The sequence below is a fragment of the Bombina bombina genome, chromosome 5 (genome assembly GCF_027579735.1).
Source record: "Bombina bombina isolate aBomBom1 chromosome 5, aBomBom1.pri, whole genome shotgun sequence".
NCBI classification, from domain to species: Eukaryota; Metazoa; Chordata; class Amphibia; order Anura; family Bombinatoridae; genus Bombina; species Bombina bombina.
In genome coordinates, this window is record NC_069503.1 from 1,004,543,419 (window position 1) to 1,004,555,611 (window position 12,193).

At 36.4% G+C, this 12,193-nt stretch overlaps 1 protein-coding gene across 2 annotated transcripts in view; it reads left to right on the plus strand.

Moving 5' to 3' along the window:
* Nucleotides 1–12,193, plus strand: part of VPS13B (vacuolar protein sorting 13 homolog B) — a 1,996,594-nt gene that overhangs the window by 811,082 nt on the left and 1,173,319 nt on the right. The window lies entirely within an intron of this gene.

A 12,193-nucleotide genomic window follows, 5' to 3' on the forward strand; every position in this document is an offset into this window, starting at 1 on the left:
ATCATAACCACCACAAAAAAAGGGCGGGCCTCATGGACTCTTGCTAATATGAAAGAAATGAATTTATCAGGTAAGTTCTTACATAAATTATGTTTTCTTTCATGTAATTAGCAAGAGTCCATGAGCTAGTGACGTATGGGATAATGATTACCCAAGATGTGGATCTTTCCACGCAAGAGTCACTAGAGAGGGAGGGATAAAATAAAGACAGCCAATTCCTGCTGAAAATAATCCACACCCAAAATAAAGTTTAATGAAAAACATAAGCAGAAGATTCAAACTGAAACCGCTGCCTGAAGTACTTTTCTACCAAAAACTGCTTCAGAAGAAGAAAATACATCAAAATGGTAGAATTTAGTAAAAGTATGCAAAGAGGACCAAGTTGCTGCTTTGCAAATCTGATCAACCGAAGCTTCATTCCTAAACGCCCAGGAAGTAGAAACTGACCTAGTAGAATGAGCTGTAATCCTCTGAGGCGGAGTTTTACCCGACTCAACATAGGCAAGATGAATTAAAGATTTCAACCAAGATGCCAAAGAAATGGCAGAAGCTTTCTGGCCTTTTCTAGAACCGGAAAAGATAACAAATAGACTAGAAGTCTTTCGGAAAGATTTAGTAGCTTCAACATAATATTTCAAAGCTCTAACAACATCCAAAGAATGCAACGATTTCTCCTTAGAATTCTTAGGATTAGGACATAATGAAGGAACCACAATTTCTCTACTAATGTTGTTGGAATTCACAACTTTAGGTAAAAATTCAAAAGAAGTTCGCAACACCGCCTTATCCTGATGAAAAATCAGAAAAGGAGACTCACAAGAAAGAGCAGATAATTCAGAAACTCTTCTGGCAGAAGAGATGGCCAAAAGGAACAAAACTTTCCAAGAAAGTAATTTAATGTCCAATGAATGCATAGGTTCAAATGGAGGATCTTGAAGAGCCCCCAGAACCAAATTCAAACTCCAAGGAGGAGAAAATGACTTAATGACAGGCTTTATACGAACCAAAGCTTGTACAAAACAATGAATATCAGGAAGAATAGCAATCTTTCTGTGAAAAAGAACAGAAAGAGCAGAGATTTGTCCTTTCAAGGAACTTGCGGACAAACCCTTATCTAAACCATCCTGAAGAAACTGTAATATTCTCGGTATTCTAAAAGAATGCCAAGAAAAATGATGAGAAAGACACCAAGAAATATAAGTCTTCCAGACTCTATAATATATCTCTCTAGATACAGATTTACGAGCCTGTAACATAGTATCAATCACAGAGTCAGAGAAACCTCTTTGACCAAGAATCAAGCGTTCAATCTCCATAACTTTAAATTTAAGGATTTCAGATCCTGATGGAAAAAAGGACCTTGAGACAGAAGGTCTGGTCTTAACGGAAGAGTCCACGGTTGGCAAGAGGCCATCCGGACAAGATCCGCATACCAAAACCTGTGAGGCCATGCCGGAGCTACCAGCAGAACAAACGAGCATTCCTTCAGAATCTTGGAGATTACTCTTGGAAGAACTAGAGGCGGAAAGATATAGGCAGGATGATACTTCCAAGGAAGTGATAATGCATCCACTGCCTCCGCCTGAGGATCCCGGGATCTGGACAGATACCTGGGAAGTTTCTTGTTTAGATGAGACGCCATCAGATCTATTTCTGGAAGTTCCCACATTTGAACAATCTGAAGAAATACCTCTGGGTGAAGAGACCATTCGCCCGGATGCAACGTTTGGCGACTGAGATAATCCGCTTCCCAATTGTCTATACCTGGGATATGAACCGCAGAGATTAGACAGGAGCTGGATTCCGCCCAAACCAAAATTCGAGATACTTCTTTCATAGCCAGAGGACTGTGAGTCCCTCCTTGATGATTGATGTATGCCACAGATGTGACATTGTCTGTCTGAAAACAAATGAACAATTCTCTCTTCAGAAGAGGCCAAAACTGAAGAGCTCTGAAAATTGCACGGAGTTCCAAAATATTGATCGGTAATCTCACCTCCTGAGATTCCCAAACTCCTTGTGCCGTCAGAGATCCCCACACAGCTCCCCAACCTGTGAGACTTGCATCTGTTGAAATTACAGTCCAGGTCGGAAGCACAAAAGAAGCCCCCTGAATTAAACAATGGTGATCTGTCCACCACGTTAGAGAGTGTCGAACAATCGGTTTTAAAGATATTAATTGAGATATCTTTGTGTAATCCTTGCACCATTGATTCAGCATACAGAGCTGAAGAGGTCGCATGTGAAAACGAGCAAAGGGGATCGCGTCCGATGCAGCAGTCATAAGACCTAGAATTTCCATGCATAAGGCTACTGAAGGGAATGATTGTGACTGAAGGTTTCGACAAGCTGCAATCAATTTTAGACGTCTCTTGTCTGTTAAAGACAGAGTCATGGACACTGAATCTATCTGGAAACCCAGAAAGGTTACCCTTGTCTGAGGAATCAAAGAACTTTTTGGTAAATTGATCCTCCAACCATGATCTTGAAGAAACAACACAAGTCGATTCGTATGAGATTCTGCTAAATGTAAAGACTGAGCAAGTACCAAGATATCGTCCAAATAAGGAAATACCACAATACCCTGTTCTCTGATTACAGACAGAAGGGCACCGAGAACCTTTGAAAAAATTCTTGGAGCTGTAGCTAGGCCAAACGGTAGAGCCACAAACTGGTAATGCTTGTCCAGAAAAGAGAATCTCAGGAACTGATAATGATCTGGATGAATCGGAATATGCAGATATGCATCCTGTAAATCTATTGTGAACATATAATTCCCTTGCTGAACAAAAGGCAAGATAGTCCTTACAGTTACCATCTTGAACGTTGGTATCCTTACATAACGATTCAATATTTTTAGATCCAGAACTGGTCTGAAGGAATTCTCCTTCTTTGGTACAATGAAGAGATTTGAATAAAACCCCATCCCCTGTTCCGGAACTGGCATAATTACTCCAGCCAACTCTAGATCTGAAACACAATTCAGAAATGCTTGAGCTTTCACTGGATTTACTGGGACACGGGAAAGAAAAAATCTCTTTGCAGGAGGTCTCATCTTGAAACCAATTTTGTACCCTTCTGAAACAATGTTCTGAATCCAAAGATTGTGAACAGAATTGATCCAAATTTCTTTGAAAAAACGTAACCTGCCCCCTACCAGCTGAGCTGGAATGAGGGCCGCACCTTCATGTGGACTTAGAAGCAGGCTTTGCCTTTCTAGCAGGCTTGGATTTATTCCAGACTGGAGATGGTTTCCAAACTGAAACTGCTCCTGAGGATGAAGGATCAGGCTTTTGTTCTTTGTTGAAACGAAAGGAACGAAAACGATTATTAGCCCTGTTTTTACCTTTAGATTTTTTATCCTGTGGTAAAAAAGTTCCTTTCCCACCAGTAACAGTTGAGATAATAGAATCCAACTGAGAACCAAATAATTTGTTACCCTGGAAAGAAATGGAAAGTAGAGTTGATTTAGAAGCCATATCAGCATTCCAAGTCTTAAGCCATAAAGCTCTTCTAGCTAAAATAGCTAGAGACATAAACCTGACATCAACTCTGATAATATCAAAAATGGCATCACAGATAAAATTATTAGCATGCTGAAGAAGAATAATAATATCATGAGAATCATGATTTGTTACTTGTTGCGCTAAAGTTTCCAACCAAAAAGTTGAAGCTGCAGCAACATCAGCCAATGATATAGCAGGTCTAAGAAGATTACCTGAACACAGATAAGCTTTTCTTAGAAAGGATTCAATTTTCCTATCTAAAGGATCTTTAAACGAAGTACCATCTGACGTAGGAATGGTAGTACGTTTAGCAAGGGTAGAAATAGCCCCATCAACTTTAGGGATTTTGTCCCAAAATTCTAACCTGTCAGACGGTACAGGATATAATTGCTTAAAACGTTTAGAAGGAGTAAATGAATTACCCAATTTATCCCATTCTTTGGAAATTACTGCAGAAATAGCATTAGGAACAGGAAAAACTTCTGGAATAACCACAGGAGATTTAAATACCTTATCTAAACGTTTAGAATTAGTATCAAGAGGACCAGAATCCTCTATTTCTAAAGCAATTAATACTTCTTTAAGTAAAGAACGAATAAATTCCATTTTAAATAAATATGAAGATTTATCAGCATCAATCTCTGAAACAGAATCCTCTGAACCAGAAGAGTCATCAGAATCAGAATGATGATGTTCATTTAAAAATTCATCTGTAGGGAGAGAAGTTTTAAAAGATTTTTTACGTTTACTAGAAGGAGAAATAACAGACATAGCCTTCTTGATGGATTCAGAAACAAAATCTCTTATGTTATCAGGAACATTCTGCACCTTAGATGTTGAAGGAACTGCAACAGACAATGGTACTTTACTAAAGGAAATATTATCTGCATTAACAAGTTTGTCATGACAATTAATACAAACAACAGCCGGAGGAATAGCTACCAAAAGTTTACAGCAGATACACTTAGCTTTGGTAGATCCAGCACTAGACAGCGATTTTCCTGTAGTATCTTCTGACTCAGATGCAACGTGAGACATCTTGCAATATGTAAGAGAAAAAACAACATATAAAGCAAAATTGATCAAATTCCTTAAATGACAGTTTCAGGAATGGGAAAAAATGCCAAAGAACAAGCTTCTAGCAACCAGAAGCAATGAAAAATGAGACTTAAATAATGTGGAGACAAAAGCGACGCCCATGCTTTTGGCGCCAAAAATGACGCCACATCCGGAACGCCGACATTTTTGGCGCAAAATAACGTCAAAAAATGACGCAACTTCCGGCGACACGTATGACGCCGGAAACGGAAAAGAATTTTTGAGCCAAAAAAGTCCGCGCCAAGAATGACGCAAAAAAATGAAGCATTTTCAGCCCCCGCGAGCCTAACAGCCCACAGGGAAAAAATAGTCAAATTTTTGAAGGTAAGAAAAAATGAATTATTTAAATGCATAATCCCAAATATGAAACTGATTGTCTGAAAAATAAGGAAAGTTGAACATTCTGAGTCAAGGCAAATAAATGTTTGAATACATATATTTAGAACTTTATAAACAAAGTGCCCAACCATAGCTTAGAGTGTCACAGAAAATAAGATTTACTTACCCCAGGACACTCATCTACATGTTTGTAGAAAGCCAAACCAGTACTGAAACGAGAATCAGCAGAGGTAATGGTATATATAAGAGTATATCGTCGATCTGAAAAGGGAGGTAAGATATGAATCTCTACGACCGATAACAGAGAACCTATGAAATAGACCCCGTAGAAGGAGATCACTGCATTCAAATAGGCAATACTCTCCTCACATCCCTCTGACATTCACTGCACGCTGAGAGGAAAACCGGGCTCCAACTTGCTGCGGAGCGCATATCAACGTAGAATCTAGCACAAACTTACTTCACCACCTCCATCGGAGGCAAAGTTTGTAAAACTGAATTGTGGGTGTGGTGAGGGGTGTATTTATAGGCATTTTGAGGTTTGGGAAACTTTGCCCCTCCTGGTAGGAATGTATATCCCATACGTCACTAGCTCATGGACTCTTGCTAATTACATGAAAGAAAGAACATTTTTGGGATTCATGTCCCTTTCAACGGTAACCCCAGGTGAGATCAGGTGCGTGGCCATGTCTTTAGCCACCTGGCAGCAGTGTTTGCAACAATGTTTATTAAAATGTTATACATAGTTACAAACACTGCTGCCACAGAATGCTACAGGAAAATTCAGAAGAAAAGGTAGTTATTCCTCAATGTTATCAGATGTTTATAAATAACAGTCACGGCACAATGGTGTACTGTGTAATAGAACATATGATTCATTATTAAGCTTTGTTTTTTGGGCCCTACTCAAAGAGCTTAGGATTCAGGCTTAGGCTCTCAGTAAAACATATTTACATATAAACATTACATATTTTATCCTAAATTTGGTTTATTTATTGGATTGTGAGATCTTCGGAGCAGGGTCTCTTCCTTTTTTCACCATGAACCACTGTTATTATGTACTCCTACTTATGTACCAAGTGCTACAGAATTGGGGTCACTTTACAAACAAAATATAATATTAAGAATAGAAGTTGTATGACTGCCTTTCAGGAGTTGCTGCACATATGTTCCGCTATTTCAAACACTTTCTAAAATGCAATTGATAGCGACATATCTTATTAAAGGGACAGTGTACTGTTATTTTTCAAAGTACTTGTAATAACAGCTCCAGTGTATGAAATATATAGGACACAGCTCCTTTATGTAATTTTTTTGTATATGAAATAGTTGGCACCATTTTATTCTTTTTGTAACAACAACAACCCATTCAAATTTGCATTTTAATGCAAGAAGAGCAGATGTCTTATGTTATCCCTCTCTATTCACTCTCACACACACACACACACACACTTATTATTTTTATACACAAAGCCTGATCTTTAGAACAGTTGAAAGTTATAATTTTAGTAAATATCTTTTCGATCTCCTACTGGCAATGTTTTTGTGTGTATCTTGTTTACATAGCTTTTCTGTACCCATTATTGCAGTATTTAAATTTTCAGTATAGGTGGTGGTTTGAACGGGTAAAATCAGTTGCTTTGAATAACAAAATAAATATAAAGGTGCTATTTGTAAAAAAATGAATACAGTCAATAAGGTAAAAAAAAATTCTTTGGGAACACACAAATGAAGAAAATATTAGTGCATACATTAATATCAGTATTTATGGAGCACAATTAAACCTCTGCAATTGACACAGATAACAAGCAATTGGCTCACCTAGTTTATCTTTTTTCTGGAGGATTTAATTTAAATGTTCTTCTTTCACCTCTGGGTCTATGAAACTTATTCATGAGTCAGCTACCCTTTTAGTAAAGACTACATTTAAATGGTCTTGACTATACTTTTCCTGACTGAGTCTTCACCATCAAAAGGGCATTTAAAAATGTATTGTTTTAACTCTTAACATATTTACTTACAATAGTTAAAGGGATATAAAACATAAAACATTTTCCCTTGATTTAGAAAGAGCATGCAATTTTAAACAAATTTCTAATTTACTTCTATTCTCTAATTTGCTTCATTCTCTTGCAATCCTTTGCTGAGAAGCACATATAGATAGGCTCAGTAGCTGCTGATTGGTGGCTGCACATATATGCCTAGTGTAATTGGCTCACCCATGTGCATTGCTATTTCTTCAACAAAGGATATCTAAAGAATGAAGCAAATTAGATAATAGAAGTAAATTGGAATGTTGTTTAAAATTGTATTCACTATCTGAATCATGAAAGTAAAAATTTGTGTTCAGTGTCTCTTTCACATATCATTGCTTTTTTCTTAAAAATGTAAGAGTTTTGTTGTTACTGCAAGTAACCTGAATATCATCTAGGTGCAACTAGGTAATTGCTTGAATTTAAAATATTACCTCATGGCACTCAATTTTCTGTTTCATCTAAAAGGGTATCTTTCTAATTTATAAGAAAGGGAAAGATCCAGAGAATATGGGGTCATATAGACCAATTTCTCTCTTAAATCTAGATTATAAAATCCTGACGGCTATTTTAGCTGAAAGACTTAAAGAAGTCATGGGATCTTTGATAAAAGAAGATCCAAACGGGTTTTATGGCAGGAAGAAACTCCACACGAAACATGCGTAGAGTCCATATAACATTAGACTATTTTCATAATAAACAAGAAAGGCTAGGTAAGAACAGCAAAGACGATTTAGCGTTAGTCACTATAGATGCCGAGAAGGCATTCGATTCCATAACATGGGACCACATGTTTACATCCTTGATGAAGTTTGGATTCGGAGGTAATATATTGAACATTATTAAGTTAATATACAATACGCCCAGATCACAGTTATTAATAAATAGTGAACTAACGCAATATATAACATTACAGAGAGGCACACGTCAGGGGTGCCCACTCTCACCTTTCCTGTTTAACATCTCGCTTGAGTCACTAGCCACCTATTTGAGGAAGGAAATAAAAGGCATAGAGATAGGCAACAAGAATCTAGTGATTTCGTTATATGCGGACGGTATTCTCCTGTTTCTAAAGAATTCAAATTTAAATATACCTAAGTGTCTTGAAATTATAAGAAAATATGGCCAGTTTTCTGGATATAAAATAAACTCTAGTAAGTCGGAAATTCTGTGGATACACAAAACCCAAAAAAGTTACGACAAACATCCATTCCAGGAAGCCAGGCATATCAATTATTTAGGAATCAAGCTTAGTAAAAGTCCAACGGAATGGTACACGTTGAACTATGATAAGGTCTTTAGGGAGCTTGACAATGATTTTAGTAAATGGAATGTTTCTCTTGTCATTGTCAGCGAAGATAATGATAATTAAAACAATCATTTTTCCACGTATCTTATTTTTGATGCAAAATTTACCAATATTCATTACCCCGCAAGACATAAAGAAATATAATAAGGCCTGCGCAAAGTTCATATGGGGAAACAAGAAACCACGACTTGCAATTAACAGACTTATGGAGCTCAAAGAATATGGGGGTTTCTCCCTATCCAATTTAAAATACTATCATTTAGTATCAATGACAAAGTATGCCGTAGGCTGGCTGACAGAAGCCGAGTATACCACATACTATGATTTAGAATCCAACATAGTTAGGCCATTTAATTTAAATGCGTTACTTCATCATCCACATAGTAAATTGCCAAGCATAATTTGTCAGATGCCTACATTGGTGAATATAATTCGTGTTTGGCAAAAGACACTACAGCTGATGGCGATTGATTATCGTGTATCACGCTATTTACCTTTGAGGGGTACTCTTGATTTTTCACCAGGCTATCATAATATAGTCTTCCAGGAATGGCAGGAGAAGGGTCTAGTGAATTTTATACAATTACTAGTTGAAAATAGCAGTAAGATAGAAACATATTCAGTGATAGCAAAAAAATGTAATCTTTCCCCAAAAAACTTTTTCCCATACTTGCAGGTTAGAAGCTTTATGAACCAATTAGACTGGGGAAGAAAGAGAGATTGGCTAGAGATAGAAGCAGGATTGAATATATACAAATCTGGAGTCCGTTCAATTAAGTATTGGTACCAAAGATTACTTACAAGGGGGGGGACAAGACTATGTGGACAAGTTAAAGAAGGGTTACCTGAAACATTTTCAAGAAATAACAGTTCAGGAGATAAGGAAAAGTATAAATATATCAGAAGACACCACAACCAACTATAGTTGGAGAGAGTCACAACTGAAACTAATGAATAAATATTACCTGACACCAGACAGGATCAATAAGTGGGCACAAAATGACCGCAAGCGTCTATGTTCAAAATGCAGAGTAGAAGGGGCAGATATTTTTCACAGCTTTTGGGGATGTACAAAGATCAGACAGTATTGGAGCAAGATTAATTTTTGGCTAATGAAAATACTGAAAAAATTATTTTACTATCACACCACATTTTGTGTTCTTTTTGGTTCAATACCCAATACAGAAGGGAGATAGAATGTTAATAAATATGTCAATTTTAGTGGCACATAATTTAAAGGGACAGTCAAGTATAAATTAAACTTTCATTATTCAGATAGGACTTTTAATTTTAATCGACTTTCCAATTTACTTTTATCATCAAATTAGCTTTTTTCTCTTGGTATTCTTAGTTTAAACTAAACATAGGTAGGCTCATATGCTAATTTCTAAGCCTTTGAGGGCTGCCTCTTATCACATGCTTTTAAAATCTCTTTTCAACACAAAGAGACAGAAAGTACACGTGGGCCATATAGATAACACTGTGTTCAGGCACAGGGGGTTATTTAAGATTTAGCACAAAACAATGCTAACTGCAAGACAATTGATAATAAACAGTCACAGTCATGTGATCAGGGGGCTGGAAGAAGGTTCCTAGATGCAAGGTAATCACAGAGGTAAAAAGTGTATTAATATAACTGTGCTGGTTATGCAAAATTGGGGAATGGGTAATAAAGGGTTTATCTATCTTTTAAAACAATAACAATTCGATGGTTGACTGTCCCTTTAATCCTTAGAAAATGGGTATCACATGCCACCCCTAGTATTGCAAAATTTACTAATGCTTTAAAAGTTCAAATGAACATAGAACTACATGATAATAATTTAATGAAAGAAAGTCATTTCAGAAATTATTTCAAAAAGTGGTTAAAAGTGATTCTGTCTTTGCCAATGCCAAACCAAATTCAATTTATTACATACTTAAAAGATTCAATGTATTTACAAGTATTGGTCATCGAGGGAGTTCTTCCTAGTCAATGGACAGATCTATAAGAAATAAGAAGGGCCCTATGTATAGATAGGAGGGGCCGGGAGGAGGGGAGAGAGAGGATGATCCTTAAAGAGAGGAGAAGAGAAGGGGGAAAAATTTCCTTTTTTTTTTTTTTCTCTCCTTTTCTTTGTTTATTTTAATTTTTTGTTTTTTATTTACTTGTTGGGTGAGGTTCTGTATGTATACATGTATGTATCTAGGTAGACAAATTGAAAGTTCATGTAATATGAGGTTCTAATATTGCATAGCATTCCTGATGTACTTGTACTTTAAGAATTTACATGTTATATTGCCTGAAAACCGGAAAACTTGCAATTTACCATATTCCAAGGTAACTATATCTGTCATGTCTGGTTATTTACCATTTATTTTCTTTTTTCTGTTATAGGGTTGCCTACAATTATAATTTCTGATAACCTCAATAAAAATATTAAAAAAAAAAAAGGGTATCTTTCAAAACTTATTACAATGTTTTATTTAAAAATAATTAAATTAGTAATAATTGATGTTTCTGTGCTGTATAAACAAGAGATTTCTGTGGCAGCTGCCCCATATAGCCAGTGAGCAGTAAAAACCCAGGACTTAGCTGTATGAAATCATGAACTTCCAGTTTCAAATTAAAAGTAAACTTTATACCATGCAAGTACAGGGGCTCTACACATGATGTCCTTTAAAGAACTGACTATTTTATTGGTCCAGTGGGGAAGAATTTAATAAGTGCATATTTTAATGTCAGTAATACAGTGAGTGTTATTAGTATCCCTTAGTTTCACCGGGATATTATATTACTGTTAACAAACATTTGTGCATATATTACCATATTTATTTATTATTTGTTCTGCTAATTCATACTGTTCACATTTATAACTTTACTTTACTAGTGCCACTAACTAAACAACTAAATATAATTATATCATCACATACTTGCTGATCCAAAAGGTAGAACTCAAGGACAAGCCAATCAATTTAGCCTTCAAAACCTACATACCAATTTCTAAAGTTTTTTGTTTTGTTTGTTTTTTTAAACTAAGTCCATGTATTGGACCCATTAATAATGTACTTTACTAACTATTGGCTAGATTACGAGTTTTGCGTTAGAGGCTATGCGGTGCTAACGAGCAGTTTTCTCTCACCGCTCACTTACCTGCAGCGCTGGTATTACAGGTTTTTGCAAACCCGGCGTTGAAAGGCAAGAAGTGAGCGTTGAGCAAAATTGTGCTCCTTACCGCACTCCAATACCAGCGCTGCTTAAGTCAGCGGTGAGCCGGTTGTATAGGAATCAATGGGGAGCGCCGGCTGAGAAAAAGTCTAACACCTGCAAAAAAGCAGCGTAAAACTCAGTAACACAGCCCCATTGATTCCTATGGGGAAATAAAATTTATGTTTACGCCTAACACCCTAACATGAACCCTGAGTCTAAACACCCCTAATCTTACACTTATTAACCCTTAATCTGCCGCCCCAACATCGCAGACACCTACATTATACTTACTAACCCCTAATCTGCCGCTCTGGACATTGCCGCCACCTACATTATATGTATTAACCCCTAATATGCTGCCCCCAACATCACCGAAACCTACATTATATTTATTAACCCCTAATTTCCCGCCCTCAATGTCGCCGCTGATTTCTTTGGGGCAATGCCACGCAAAAGGCCCTTTTAAGGGCTATTGATAGTTTAGTTTAGGCTAGGGTTTTTTTTTTATTTTGGGGGGGCTTTTTTATTTTGATAGGGCTATTAGATTAGGTGTAATTAGTTTAAATATCTTGTAATTTGTTTATTATTTTCTGTAATTTAGTGTTTGTTTTTTTTGTACTTTAGCTAATTTAATTTATTTAATTGTTTTTAATTTAGTTAATTTATTTAATTGTAGGGTTAGGTTAGGTGTTATTGTAACTTAGGTTAGGTTCTATTT